The sequence below is a fragment of the Pinus tabuliformis genome, chromosome 1_1 (genome assembly GCF_031772625.1).
Source record: "Pinus tabuliformis cultivar Carrire ecotype Pingquan chromosome 1_1, CPIR1, whole genome shotgun sequence".
Lineage (NCBI taxonomy): Eukaryota > Viridiplantae > Streptophyta > Pinopsida > Pinales > Pinaceae > Pinus > Pinus tabuliformis.
The window spans coordinates 631,480,120-631,496,028 of NC_142297.1; positions in this window are offsets into that span (position 1 = coordinate 631,480,120).

A 15,909-nucleotide genomic window follows, 5' to 3' on the forward strand; every position below is an offset into this window, starting at 1 on the left:
ATTGTGAAATGTTTGTTGCTTGTCATGTGAAAGGACATATTTTGTACGTGTCATGAGCAACTTCCAATCATCCATTGTAGGGGTTGCATTTCAAAGGTTGGAGAGGAGTTGGCGAAATGCAACCTATTCAAGGCTTGTGCCTTGCTGGCGAAAGACAGTTGAGAGTGTGACAACTGTATCAAAACTCCTCCAGAGAGAATTTCCACGAGACGTCCCCACATACATTGGTGTATCTTTTACTAGTGGTAGTTGGCCAAGGTCACTAACAAGGATTATAGAGCGTCCACCAAATGGAGTGTTTTTATTAGATGGGAAAGACTCGCGCAAATGTTCATCAATTTGAGCAAGCATCTTAGGGTCAACGAAGCTCATTTCATCAATGAGAATGTATTTGACATGACAAAGTTGTTCTTGGAGATTTAGGAGAGACTGACCTTCCAAAGGTTGCATGGAGGAGATAGGGATGCGAAGTGAAGAGTGTATTGTTAGTGAATTTATTTGGAAAGTTGCAACACCAGTTGGAGCAAGCAAGAGTAGAGGGATTTCTCTATTGGTAGAGTTAGCTAGGAACATATATTTGAGGCAGTTAATCAGGAAATATTTTCTAGTCCTAGTAGTACCTTGGATGATCATATTTAGTGCGATGGAGGTGTTGTTTGAAAAGTGGGAAAGTATGATATTGAAAGAGACCAGTTGGCTTGGGGACAAGGAGGTAATGGAGTGTGGATTTGGAGAGGGGAGATGGCAGAGTTGTATGGAGGAGCGGTTAAATTCTATGAAGCGAATGGTGGTCTCTTGCAAGTTTGAAGGGATAAGAGAATGGGCCCAATTATGATTTTCATCAAAGTCACGGTGTCCAAGCATGTCAAGGTCGTTAAGGAGGATGTCGTTACCTAGGTGAAGTTGACAAAGGAATTTCCATTCATCCATTTCCATGGAGTGGTGGTAATGCATTTCACGAATATTGGCATCATGAGAGTCAATAGGAGGTGGTTCTTCATGTGGACAATGGTAATGCCATGCACGATATGTGTTTTTAATTTGTTTCCAATGTGAAATTATTTCCTCATCACTGCCAACAATGTAATCACGTAGGTTGTGAAAACAACAATACAAGTGTAGTTTACTCCAACAGAAGTCCACATAACAATCTGCATCTTGAGATGGGATGAAAGTGTACTGAGGTAAGATGTGACCATGGGAGGGAGGATACATTTCCATGGTGATGTTTTTTGCCAAGAGGAGAATGGCAAACCACATGCGACTTAAATAAGAGAAAATGATTCAAGTGAAGGAGGAATTTGCATGTATGAAGTGATGAAGGGTGTTATTGGTTGTTGGTGATCCAATTGATTTGCAACACATTTGAAAACTATTTTCTTGACATTAAGGGAGACAAAAGAGCGGCTGCATTTTATGAGGAGGAGTTTTTAGAGCATGTGGCATGTTTCTTTTGCACCAATGTCTCTTTTAGAAACTGCTTCAGTTAGGAGTTTGCGGGCGATGACAACTGTAGGGGCATCAAGGGAAAAAAGTTGTGCAAGGTGCGATAGCATTTGGTGGTAGCTTTTAGTCTTTGGCTCTTGTTTTGCTGCATATCTGGAAATACAGTTCAGGACAGCATGACATGATAGGACACGTTGGAAGTCCATGTTGGCCCTCCAAATAGTAAGCATATGAATTTTTTCGATGTTAACATTGTCATAATTCCTAGTAGGGCTATATTTTTTTCACGCATATGAATTTATATGCATGGAAGAGGATTCTTGTAGCTCCGAAGGGACTCCATAGAGGAAAGATGTAGTAGTGTTCTTTTTGTGAAGACATGTAGAGGAATGATAATTTGTGTGTCCGTGGAAACTATTGACAAGTTCCTCGTAGTCTTTTATCTCATTGGAGGTGATGATATCATTTACTGCAAGAAGGCAAGGATTATGAAGTATCAATTGATGTATTCCTGGATTTCTGTATTGGAGGGTTTGACGGTACTGAACAATTACATATGAATCAAAGAAATACATGGCATTAGCAACACTGTATTCATCAGTCTAGTCATTTTTTTCCACATCAGGTGCATTTTTGAACCATAGGACGCTATGTATATGCACAAATCCTCAATGTTGTCATTCATACCTGAGCAAAAGAGAACGGAGAAAGTAATATTTTTGCATCAAAAAATGTACATAAAGGATGAAAGTCAATTAATGGTTGATTAATACCTATGCCAGCAGTCCTTTACATGGAATCCTTTTAGTAGAACCTATTCTAAGAATATTGTGAATCTGCAGTTGATGTATTGAGATGAACGATGTTAATTTGCAACAATGTTTTGGATTCTCTGTCGAGGATGATCATGTGCATTGGATGGAGGACTAGAAGGCATAGCCATGTACAAGTAATGCCATTTGATATCGACTACACTTAGTGTGAATAATAAGGTAAGGCTTCCCATTTGAACAATCATGTACCTGAGTTCCCCTCGAGCCTTGGTCTAGAAAGAACGACTCCCTTGGAGTGAAGCACTAAATTGCATAATTTGGTCTGGAATTGTTGAAGGAGGAAGTTGGTGGAGGTGGTCGCGAAGGTTTGTAATAGTTCTTGGAAAAGTATTTGTAAGGTCCCTTTTAATGAATATAGAAGTTGTTTCTTGACTACAATGGTGCATGATAAGGTTGTATAGGTAGTAGCAGAATCTAGGATGTTGTCCAAATCTATTGTCATGGTAGCGCATTAGGTGCAAAGTGTATTCTTGCATATCAACTTTTGTGATTCTTGGTTGGGTTAACATGGTAGAACCTATGGGGAAGAGGGTGGGGAAGGCCATGGAGAGGAGACCCTCAGTGTTGTATTCATTGATTGGAGTGTTTTATTCCTTGATTGGAGGGAGGAAAGCAATAGGCCATTCAAGCGAATGGGTGGGAGTGGAATTGGAAGACTCTACAAAGGAAAATATTTCATCAATCTCAATTTGGGTGTTTGGTAGTGTTGATACAAATGAGGATGGATGAAGGTCAGATGGGAAGGGGTGGACAAGGTCAGGATCAGGAAGTTCAAGAAGATTTTCTTGGGGTTCAGAGGAAGTGGTGGTGACATGACATAGATAAGGGGAGACATCGGTTGAGAGTTTAGGAAAAGAAGATATTGCACATGGATTTACATGTCCCTTCTTATAGTAGGGATCATTTGTTATTTTGTATTGCAAAGATGGACAAACTTGTGATTTTCTAACCTAAAATTCATAAGTTGTGTGTCCAAGACTGCATTTAGTAACGACAAGGATATCTATATCTATGAGCATGCGTGGAAGAGAGTTGGAAATAGTACTGGGCCAAATTATTTGTATTGGGCTCCATGTGCATGGGTTGCTTGCAAAATTGGGTTCATACGTGCAATAAGAATCTCTTCAACTTGATTCAAGAAAGAGAGGACATGTGGTTATTCTCCTAGGTCCATGTTTTTCGATAAGGAAAAATAGTGGGTAGATCGTTTTGAAGCACAGCAGCAACAAGTGCTAACACCACAACGAAATTTTGTTTCGATGGACGGGTAAAATTCATTAAAGATGGAGAAGGCTTGTAGGGGCTAAGTGCATATATTTATAATGGAAATGAGAGTGTTCTTTATGGAGAGGATCATTTTCCATGAAATATTGAGGAGTTGAAGTGGAAGCAACTTGGGTGGGCGGTTGTATACAAAAGGTGGGAGGTGAGGAAAGTGAATGGCTAGGAGAAGTTTGGGAAACAGGAGGAAATAGAAGCGAGGACAAAAAGACTGGTTCAAATGGAAGGGGAGGAGGTTAGATTTGGGGAGGTAAGGGAGTTTCAGTAGGGATTGATTTAAAAGGAGCATTGTGTCGATTGCAGTAGATTAGGCAATGTCGTGTGTTTATTCTATCCTTGTTAAGTGTGTAATGCCTTTGTTGACATGCCTTCCTTGCATCATTCTCAGGAGTAGTTTGCATAGCTATCCAAGCAAGGAAAGTATTGTTAAAGGAAATGCATAAGTGAATTGTGGACAAAGACAAGTAAATAAGTCATGTGAAGGGGGAAAGTAGTGTATATAGAAAACAAAGTGTTGGTGTGATGAAGGAAAAAGAAAAGTATATTTATTCCAATTTGCAAGATAAACAAAATGAATAAAAAAACAGAAATGTAAATGAGAAAGAAGGCATGTACCTTTGCAATCAAACAATCAATATGTAGGATGGGGAAACTGAGGATATATACAAGGAATTTTCTAAGTTGAGAGAGAAAGATGTTGTTTATTGCAAAGCATAGTAGAAGGCAATTTCTATTTTATTTTGTTGAAGTGTATTTCAAGTAATAAAGAAGCTGGTGAAAAATGAAATATAGGTGCAATAAGAATATGTCTTAAATCATTGTGTTTTGAATTATAACATTGCGTCTTCAATTATAACATTGGTTGGTGGAATGTTGAATTGAATATTAGTTGTATTAAAAATTATATGATCATGTAAGTTTGTTTTTGATCTAACAAATGGTACTTCTGTATTACACCAGTATGAAAAGTAGTAACTATGTATGATTTCCTTATTAGAAAGATATCCATATCCATATGTGTATTTGAAATATGCGAATGTGGTACAAAGCACATGAAATAATCGACAAGGCCATAGTAATGCATGTGAGCTAACACCCATGTATTTATCAAGAAAATATACAAGAGTAACAAGTATTTTCATCGCCAAATAATAAAAAAAAAGTAGTAAAGATAGAGGCGTAGCAAGATAACTTAAAGAAGGCACGCAAAGTTGTACAACGGTATCGTGTGCATAAACTAGTATAGATGGAGAAAGAAGTTAGGAAAAGGGAAATAGAGTGGTGATGTATGGAAAGGGTTTACAAACAAAAATATGGCTTTGGGAGTAGACGTGGGGAAAAAAAGCAAAGGTTACATTTGTTTCATGAATAGGGTGTGCGAAAGGAACGCACAATTTCAACAAAAGGGAGGGGAAACAATGGTGCTTAAAGCTGGTGAATGACTTTTTCAAAATGGGTATAATTTCATTTCATTTCATCCGAGTGAAGGGTAGATGAAGAGTCATAAGTGAGTTCCTCAGAAGGAATGAGGGATTGGAAAATACGTTCAATGCCATTGAAAGTGTTTATTCTTATAGAAAGTGTGAATAGGAAGTGGCAACATTTTATTCACGCGGTGATGTTTCTGACGGTTTCAGACTGACCTTAAAGGAGGTGAAGGTGATTCTTGAGATGCCCAAGAGTTTAGTTGCAGCATCGTCGAATTCAATGACATTTTCCAAATTCCTAGCATGATCATGAAATTCAAGTTGAAGTACATAACGATAGTCACATTCAAGGAAGGTACCATTGCATTTCGTGCAATGCCACATGTTGTGACATTGTTGGATATATTTCTGCATGCATTTATTTCCATCTATGTTAAGTCGGAATGTGAGGAATTATAAAGTCTCCATGTCAATTGTTTTAGAAGTAGCATGAATGACAACTCACGATGATTTCTCATTGTGAGGCAACTCAAAAATGTCCGAATTATTTTTGTATTAAGGGGCTTGCTAGCAGTGCCTATGTATTTTCAATTGGGGGAAGGTGAGGATGCATTAAATCCCATTCTTTAGAACCATTGTTGGATTTGGCGTGTTTCAGCAATATCTGGGTCTATTACAAGGGAAGTACTAGGAATAGATGCAATGCTCTTTCCATTGAAATCGATGACATGACCCCCTTTGATTGTGACGACCAGAGTGACCCAAAGGCACAAAGTTTAGAAATTTCACAGCGTTCGAAATGGAACTGTTTTCCCCATAAGGTGACATCAATGCTACAATCAAACATGTGGCGCAGGGTGATTGTTTTCCTAGAAATTTTTATGCCATTGTGTCGGTGTACCACTGCTGCATGAGAAGTTGAGTTAACAAGACCAATAACATCGATAATTGAGTTGATAACTCCACTATTGACTGAATTTATCAGGATGAAATCAAAGTTATTGGGAGGTGTCAATTGATATTCATGTATGGACTCAGTCACAATAGATGTAGAGAAGAGGAGGATTTTGAATGGGAAGTTAAGATGATTGTAGCAAGGATTAGGAACCTATTCAGTGTCATTGAATTAAAATACATTGATTTCATCACCTTCATGGTCTAGAAGGTCAAAACCAAGAGATTTCCCACTACCGCATGCAGTTTTGTATTGGCGTACTGGTGTTTTACGAGGACCCTTCCTTTTATGGACCAATATTTCTATGATAGGTTGAGTGCCTTGAAAGGGAGAGTTTTTATAGTAGGAGTGCTATCAATAGAAGAGGTTGTAGTATGGTCCCCTATTGGGAAATTTGACGCAAGGTAGAGGCATTTGTCGAGGTTGAGGAGGCGTGGAGTACTTGGTTGGTAGGAAGAGCAAGATTGGTTGGCTCGATAATAAGAGGTGCTGCACACTGGAGAATTTCAAGTTCGATTACATGAAGTGACCTATAAGAAAGAATAATTATGAGAGAGCAGGAGAAAATAAAATAAAAAGAAAATATAGTAGTTGAAAAAAGAGGACACAAAGGGAGAGCTAGCTGAGGAAGGTAGGAGAGGAATTTGCAACATACAAATATTGATGGAAGGATGTGAAACAACATTTTTTTAAGAATACAATGGAGCCAAATTGAAGCTCCCTAAATGTTGCAAGGGAATTATGCATTGAAGTTAGCAAGATCACATGTTTATGAGTTCCATCAAAAATTGAGAGACAATACTAGGTGGTTGCAGCTCTTCCTCAGAAAATCTACTCAATTCCAACAACTTGGAGTGTTGGTTGTAACTTAGTAGAACCACCCATCAACAGTAAAAGTGCATTTCTAGTCAATGTTGGATCCATTCTGCTACGACTTTCCATTGGCAAAGAGGAACTACAAGAAGATTTGAAATGGAAGTCTACATAAACATAACAAAATGTTACATAAAGGTGTAGGAGAAGGATATAATATGAAACTTAAAGGACATTAAGGAACAAATATTTTGAAGCAAGAAGTGTGGAACATATAAAAGTATGGGGAAATAAAGTGGACAAAATTGGAGGTGATATTAGAAGCAAAGAGATTGCTAGATGAATATGTTTTTTCATTAATGCAAATGTAAGTAGAAAGATTTACTTTTTTTTTATGTAAACAAAAAGAAAAAATAAGTATAATTCTTATTCTGAAATTGTTTTATTTTAGTGAATGATAGGTTTGGAGTGAAGAGAGGAAGGTTTAGGGATGTCGTTTGATATATTTACTAAACATGAATTTATTTGAGAGCATGAATCTAATTATTTGTTGTTCAAATTGTATGTAGTATGTTCTTGTAGATTAATATGCCTAGTTTTGTTGCTTTTATTGAAGGCTCTAAGATTATTTAAGATGTTGTTTTTACTATGACATGTGTTACATAGGAGTGGTTGCATCATTTGTAGATGAGAGGGGAAATGAAAGAAAATTTGAAATGTAAGAATATAGGAGCATAAGTAGATTTTGTAGTGGAAAAGAATGGAGGTGGTAGTAGAAGCGAACATATTCCTACACATATATGTTTTCCGTGTTTTGAAAATGTAAGTGGAAATAAAAATGTTTTTGGTGTGAGGAAACAAAAAAGAAGTACATTTCCTACTATGAAATGAAAAATCTCATGCTCCTTGTGTAGTTTGAAATGAAATAGTCGAAAAAATGTGTTCCCCAAATCCTTTGATCCATGAGGGTGGCATTTCCATTAATCACATTGAAAAAATAAGTCAAGAAGGAAGAAATCCTCAAACAATTAGGTTGCTCAAACATAATTCACGCATTATTTTCACTTGAACATTTGAAAAAATACTCCACTATTGGAAATTATTACTAGGCGTGGAAATTTCGTTTTTTGGTAAATATTGCATGAAACTAACAATAATTAACAATGTTAAGCATTAAAGGAAAAGACAAATTCATTTTTCCATTCTAAAAGTAGAATTTCACAAGAAAATCCCCTTCAATATGCATGATATATAAAGGAGTTTTGATTGGGAGAGGTGACACATGAGATTTATTGTTAGTCATAGTCAACAAGAACTTGCCAATTGTGCATGATTACATCAACAAATCATGACTAAAAAATGCATGTGTAGAGCTATGTCAGTGAAAAATAACACATGTGCCCTTGGCACTTGCATTCTTTCATTTTAAGAACCAAATAAAGACTCTAAGAATAATGTTTCCATGACACCATTAGCATGGATATTTGAAACCTTTCCTTTCTAAATCCAACAAATTACTAAATTCCAAAGTAGAAAATTATGTTGAAGTATGCTTTATAAGATGCATCAGTCCATAAAATTGATTATATCTTTCATTCCTTTAAATTATAAATAACTTAGAATTTAAAAAAAGACCAATTCTCCTAGTTAATACTATTCTATCTTTTATCATAAAAACATATACCTTGAGACTTCCTTTATCACATCCTCCCATCAAATGTATACTAAAAATTAACCTATCAAAAACACTTTAAACTAACACTACATACATGACTACGATCCCTGAATAAAAAATATATTAAACCTATCAAATGAATTATTCATCAATTTTTCACCAACTATTAAAAAAACCCTATTTATATTCGTATATCATTTACACCCTGACTCCCTAGACATTTCACTCCCTTAGATATTTCTCTTCCTACCTTCCAATATGGCCAACCTATTAAAAAAATCCTCCATTAATTGTTCACATTTTATAAAGAAAATCCCTTGTTTTCATTCAATGTATCTACCTTGATTCCCTCAGTTCTTCAAGGTTCCTCTTATTTGGAGGGTATGGGAGGAATAGTTTCTTAATTCTCATAAAACGTTTTTGTCGGGGATAAAAGGTTCGCCAGAAGCATGAAAAACAAACCATGCGAAACATTATAGTAAACTAAAGGAGTATTACGAGGTTCATGCAATTGCCCTCCAAATAAAAATATTGCTTTAATTTTTTTATAGAGTGGAATTTATGATTAGCCCTACATGTATTATTTTAAATTTATATGTTTCCATTGCTTTTTTCATTAATACTAACATTTTACCACTAAAACCAAAGCCTTGTCAGGAAATCCATGTGCCCACATTATCATTCCTCGAACGGGAATATAGTGATTATTGCTTACACGCTCACGAATGCATAGTTAAGGAAATGGCTATAATTAGACTCTCAACATGAATTTGAACCTATGCACTAACAATATGACCATGGCCTCCTTTAAAGAAACCATGTAATACATTAAAGAGGGTGAAATTTGAATTTGAATTTTTTATAGACCTCCGAAAAGGAAAAAGAGTAAACCTGAATTTGAACTTGTGCAGTAATACTATGAGCTTGACTGTGACTAGCCAAAGGAGTGACATTCCAAAAGTCTAGTGTGCTTTGTGCTACTGATTCCTTAGAAGATATAAATGTTTTACAGAATCCATGTTTTTGGACTCAGTTCCCCTGCTACTTTAACTTAGAGTATGCATCAATGACTGTATTAATATGTTTCATAGTAGGGGAATTTTTTTTTTTATGCTTCCGAAGGGAAATATATTTTAATATTGCTTGCAGATTAAGTGGATTGAATATTCTACGTATGACCTGAGCTAGAGTATAATTTTTCCCTTGAACCTTGTCCTTCCAGTAATTTTCCTGCAAGGTGTTGTTTACTTTGGATGGCTTTTACTGCACCAGAAAATTTGCATCTTGAGTCTCTTTGTTGATTCATGCATCCTACTATGATGTCATTTCACGATATAAGATAGCTTGTATGAAATAAAACAAGAAGGATGGAATTTTTTTCCTCTTGTTGATCCCCTTATAGTGTGTTTCTAAAACCAGTTGATTATTTCAACTGTGTTTTTGATATCTCCTTGGCAATGGTGCCAAAAATGATAGTTATTTTCATAACCTCTCTAGTCCAGGAGAAATGGTGAAATTAAATGTACATTTCAAGATCGACCTGAGATTTATGTCTTCTGAGATACCATGCAGTGTATGTGAAGTAATGTACATTTCAATATCGACCTAAGATTTATGTCTTCTGAGATACCATGCAGTGTATGTGAAGACCACAAGTTTGTGTGTAACAAGTTTGTATAATGAATCTATGAAGAGAAATTGTGTTGTTAATTAAGAAAAGAATATGCATTGGTAAGTAATTTCACACTTGCTGGAATTGAAATCAGTCTTGTACAATCCACTAAACTTACAGAAACAAGTAAAACCATGCTTTGCAAAATTCAACTTAAATTAAACTTGCAGAATGAAATAGAATCTCACTTGAACAATGGAAGTTCAGACTCACACATATTTTAACAGAGCATATAATTATAGTCACAAATGAATCCTATGAATAGACATACAAAATACAATGAAAATATAAGCACTATTCTTCTGTTGAGTTGGCCCTACCTCCATAAAGTGTAAGTGTTGGGTGTTAATTGTTGAATAAATAAATAAGCATATACAATATAATTGTTACCCATAGGAGTAAATTATTTCTTGCTGGCAAGTTTAGGGCATAAGAAAATTATGTTTGATGTAATATATTTCTGTGTAAACATACTTTGTGATGTAATCTTCCCTTCATTAATTTATCCCTAGATTTCTCTCCTAAAGGGGGTCTTCTCTAGCTATCAATCTCTTATGTATAAATGATGCTGTGATGTTTTATTTGTTTCCATTTCTCACCATTCCCCCTTTTTCACAAAAAGATTGATTTCATATTTAAATTAGCATGACAAAGCCTATCCACCATCAATCGTTGATATATTTTATGAATATATAGATTTATTGGAAATAATATAGGGGAAAAAAATCCAATTTTAAGCACCATCTAAACCTCTGAAAGAATTGGTAGAACCAACAAAAAAATTGATTTATAATATGTTTTAAGTTACATAACATGAACTATTATGTTCATAAATCAAAATCCTTTCTCTCACATCCACTATGCCCCTAGGAGAGATACCAACGCAACACCTAAATCCTCAGTGTCGTGGACACTCATATTTGCTACAAACAAGGGAATAACTAAGATTCAAGTGATGGCAGACTCAAAAATAGTGATCCGGTAGACCTATAAGCCTAGGCCATTTGCTCCAGTAGATTTTCTCCTCTCATAAATATTTTCAGTAGTATTCCTTTCAAGTACATATATAGAGGATATAATCAAAAGGCGGAGGAGCTTTCAAAGTAGGCACTTTCAATGCCATCAAGACTTTTTGGCCTATAAAAAATTCCAGGATGTTCAAGAGTCTGATGTTATGGTGTTTCACTGTTGAGTTATCTTTCTCATATGGCTTAGCCATATGTTTAGTTTCAATCAATGCTATAATTTTGTATTTTTTCTTTCACAAATCCCTTTGTACGGTATGGTCATAATTTATTTTTATTTGTACTAGTTTCTAATATGATTAGTAAAGAAATGGTACTTATGATTTTTTTAACAATGATGCCAGTTTTTTGAGAGATGAAGAATGATAGGACAATCAATGAAATGTAACCATTATAGTATGTTGTCAACAAGAATGACAAAGTCTCCTTAGTTCTCATTTGTGAGGCTCAAAAATTTAATTTGATGTTAGCAAGAAGGACATGGTCTCATCAATGCTCATTTGTCAGGTTCAATAGTTTGTGACCATTCTATATAGACAGTAACATGTATAATCTAATATATGGTTATAACAAATTTTTTCTCTGGCAAAAAATAGTTATATGACATGAACTGTATATACTAATGGTTATGCCTTATATGTTTTAGAGTTGGAAATGAGAAACAAGAACAATAAGATGTTTCAGAGTTGGAAATGAGTACAAGAACCATAAGATGGTAACAATGCACTAAACTTATAGAAACAAGTATAACCACACTTTGCAGAATTCAACTTAAATTAAACTTGTAGAATGATATAGAATCATAGTTGATGCAAAATGAAATAGAATCACAATTGAAAAATGGAAGTTCAAACTAACACATATTTTAATAGAGAATATTAGTATAGTAGGGATAACCTTCTATTTCTTTCTTCTCCTCACAAAACTGAGTATGTGGTTTACCTATGAGATTATCCATTCATCTATTTAATTGTTATTTTCGCACTAAATGGTTCTAGGCTCTATCATTATAATTGAGATTATTATCATTTAATTTTTACATTGATAATAACAAAGAGAAATATATACTGACTCAATATTTAATAGATTCTCCATCTTATTTTTTCCCAATAAGAAGAGATAGAGCTAGATATTGATTTTATTCCCTTCTGAGAAATAATAATAATAGAGATATCTCTTACTAACTCAATTTCATCTCATGTTTATATCAAAGTGCCACTTCCTTTGTTCCAATACTAACAAAGACAGACAACCATTATATCTTATATAATGCAATGATTTGAAAAATATTTTATATTTGAATCTTATTTGTGAATTTGATATTTGAATGTAATGAAAATCAAGAAAGATTAACTTCTTCATTCTAGCTCAGAGTACTTAATATATTACTTTTCGTATGGTAACTAGCCTTAAGAGCCTTTCCCAATCTCCATTATTTTCAAAAGAAAGTAGTTCCCTTCTCTTATCCCTGAGCTAAAGCGAAGAATCATAAGGTCTTAGCCATAGAGTAAGGTACTTTCCATATTGACTTTAAGGTAAGCACTTGCTCGAAGGACTATCAGAAGTTCCATAGGGTATGGAATTCCAGTAAGTTTGGTTTTCTACATCCATGACAACTTAAGAGTTCAAGCCTTACGGTATGGACTATTAGCCTTAGTAAGTTCCATAGAGTTAAAGTTGTCTGGTATATACTTTCCATTACATAGATCCATATACAAACTACACTACTTTAAGAGACAGAAAGAGGCCTTACTTCGCTGAGCTAAAGTGAAGAAGCTTTAACCACTTTCCCTGAATAAATTAGATTTCTTGGATTCAATGGAGCTATTCTAATTCTAGCTCTAGAAGGTCCATTGTACATAACTATATGCTATAAGTATAAAAGATGAAATTAGTCTAAAACTAGTGGAGAGTCTCGGTAGGGTATACCATAAGCTCCTTACCTGTGATGCTTATTGTGTCAAGACTCCTTCCTATTCTCCCCATTAGTAGTGATAAGAAATTCACTATCTATGAAGGGTTTCTAGGTAGTCTCATTCATATGTCACTACATTACCATTACAGTTCCATGAGGTGGGTCTTATTACATTAGTAATAGCATGTTTCAATCTTATTGATCTAGTATTGTCCTTACGTCACTAACACTATTACCTATTATAAGGTTTTACCTATTGAAGGTTGAATACAATGTAACCACTTACATGATACTAGAAGCTCTCATTACACTAGTTCACATCATTTCTTCTACTTGACTTGGAAATGCTTGTTTCCTTCAAAGCCATTACTATGATATAAGTGGTTCTCTAGCTCTTGTTTCACTAGTCCATAAAGTGACTGTGATGATTTTCGTTCCATTGATAAATCATAGTTTTGTGTTGAATATGAGTTTGTAGTTGATATACTATTTCTGTCTGATCTTTGATCTCCATGGTATTGGAACATACATAAAACATTGTTTTCATTTGTGTGCTTACTTAGTCCGGTCTACTGATTGAAGATGAACATTATGATGACCATAACTATGATTGATATACCGTAAAACCTATTCTAATAATTGTATGTCTCTCTTCTCTATTAGTTCCCACAGTCTAAATAAAAGATTAGTACTTAGAGAAGCTTCATTTAAGAGTGATCTACCTCATAAAACAATACTACTTTGACACCTATGTTTTATGACTAAGATTCTTTAGATTGAGGCATCTCTATGAATGGTTTTACTATGTATGTAACATATATAATACTACTCCCTTTGTTTGACCTCAAATGACCTTTATAGTTCTTATGTAGTGCTATTAGGTCTAAGTGAAGTAGTTCCAACTCTTCGCTCAGCTAAGCATAATTCAATTGTGTAGTTCTAATTAGTTATAGTTCAACTTGTAGTTATATTAATTGGAGTAGTTGTTATTTTAACTTGTTGTTATCTTAACTATAGCAGTTGTTATGGTACATTGGTTCTTCAAGAAAGATCGTATTAGATAATTTCCTATAAAACTATGACATTCCAATTGTGAAAAGATATAATAGACTCAATATACCTTGCCTAGCTTTAGGCTATGAGGAACTCAGACAACCCCAACTGCTTCTAGCTAGGAGAAGAAAGAAAATTATAGGGTTGGCTAGAAGTTAATGTATGCAAAGTTTCTGGGTGGCTCAAAAATGAAATTTCCTAGGACAATACTCGAGACCATACACAGGGAGATGACTTGAGTAGGAAGAAACCATCGGAGAGAAAAAAATGAGACTAAAACATGAGGTTCTAGCCATATAAAGGAAAGAGCCTGTGACTATGAGCCAAAGAAAGAGTGAACCTAAATTTGAGCCTATGCACTAAGACTATGATCATGAACTCCTTTAAAGAAACCATGTACTCCATTAAATAGGGTGAACTCTGAGTTTTAATTTTAGGAAACCATGTACTCCATTAAAGAGGGTGAACTCTAAATTTGAATTTTTCACGTACCTACTAAAAGGAAAAAGAGTAAACCTGAATTTGAATATGTGTAGTAATATTATGAGCATGACTGTGATTTTCCAAAGGATTGACATTCAAGAAGTCTAGTGTGCTTTTCACTACTGATTCCTTAGAAGATATGGATTTCTTAGAGAATTCAGGTTTTTGGACTCATCTCCCTTGCTACTTTAACTTAGCGTATGCATTGATGATTGTATTCAAAGGTTTAACGAGGTTGCAGAGAAAGGGAAGGTGGAGCTTCCATCTTCTTCTCAAACAAAGATTGTTCCACCATTGATCACGATAACTACATCTAGTGCAAAGCATTTAAATAAAAACCAATCATGCCTATGAGAACTTCACGTTTCCCTTAACTAGAATGTTTTATATTTTTTTGGGGAAAGAAAACATCTGGTTTACCATAAACAACTAGTGCTACAACTGGTGAGTAATATGTAAAAAGGTGGGAAACTATTTGCAGATTGACAGGTGGGGAAAAACATCCCTATACATTTCATTGCATGCAACATCTAAATTGAAAAATATAGCATCTATTAGAGGTGCCAAGTGCAAAAAACCACATGCATGCTCGAACTCGAGGATGATCAACTATATACATGTAGGTATTGACATACAAGGGTATTTTGTTGAAACAAGCCATGCCTAATGTTACAGGACATAGGTGCAAGGGCTTTTAGAATTCCTCTAGAAGAATAATGAGAAAATACTGGTAGTTATGAGGGAATTTTGCTGAAACAAACCACGCCAAAAGTTACAGGACACAGGTGGAAGGGCTTTCTAAATTCCTCCGAAAGAGTGCCAAGAAAAAGATGAGAGCAACAACATAATTTCGGTAAGAAAGATATTTGAAAATGGATTACAAGATGAATGAGTTGCTAAAGTGAACAAAGATACAGTGCTAGAATATGCCTAATGGAAATCCTACCTGTTGTATCTCGAGTTCGAAAGGAAAAACACTAAAGAATTTGGATGGATATTATGGAATGTGCCTACTAGTTGAAAGAACACACTGCTCACTAGATGGATGTTTTGGAATATCTCTATTCCATTAAAGAACAAACCCCTCTACACCATATATTGGTGCTGGAAGCTGGGCCAACTGCCTCAAACACCATCAAATGCAACAAACCCAACATAGCGACTAGTAAATGGGGAAACTGAATGCAGAGCATGCCAATCCAATCGAATAGTTAATGCAACTCAGATTTCCACTTATTCGAGGACCGAGGTTGAGATTTTTCTTTTTGTCACAGGGCTAAGTAAGGAGGAGATAGAAATATTCAAAACATTGATTTTTTATTGTTTATGTT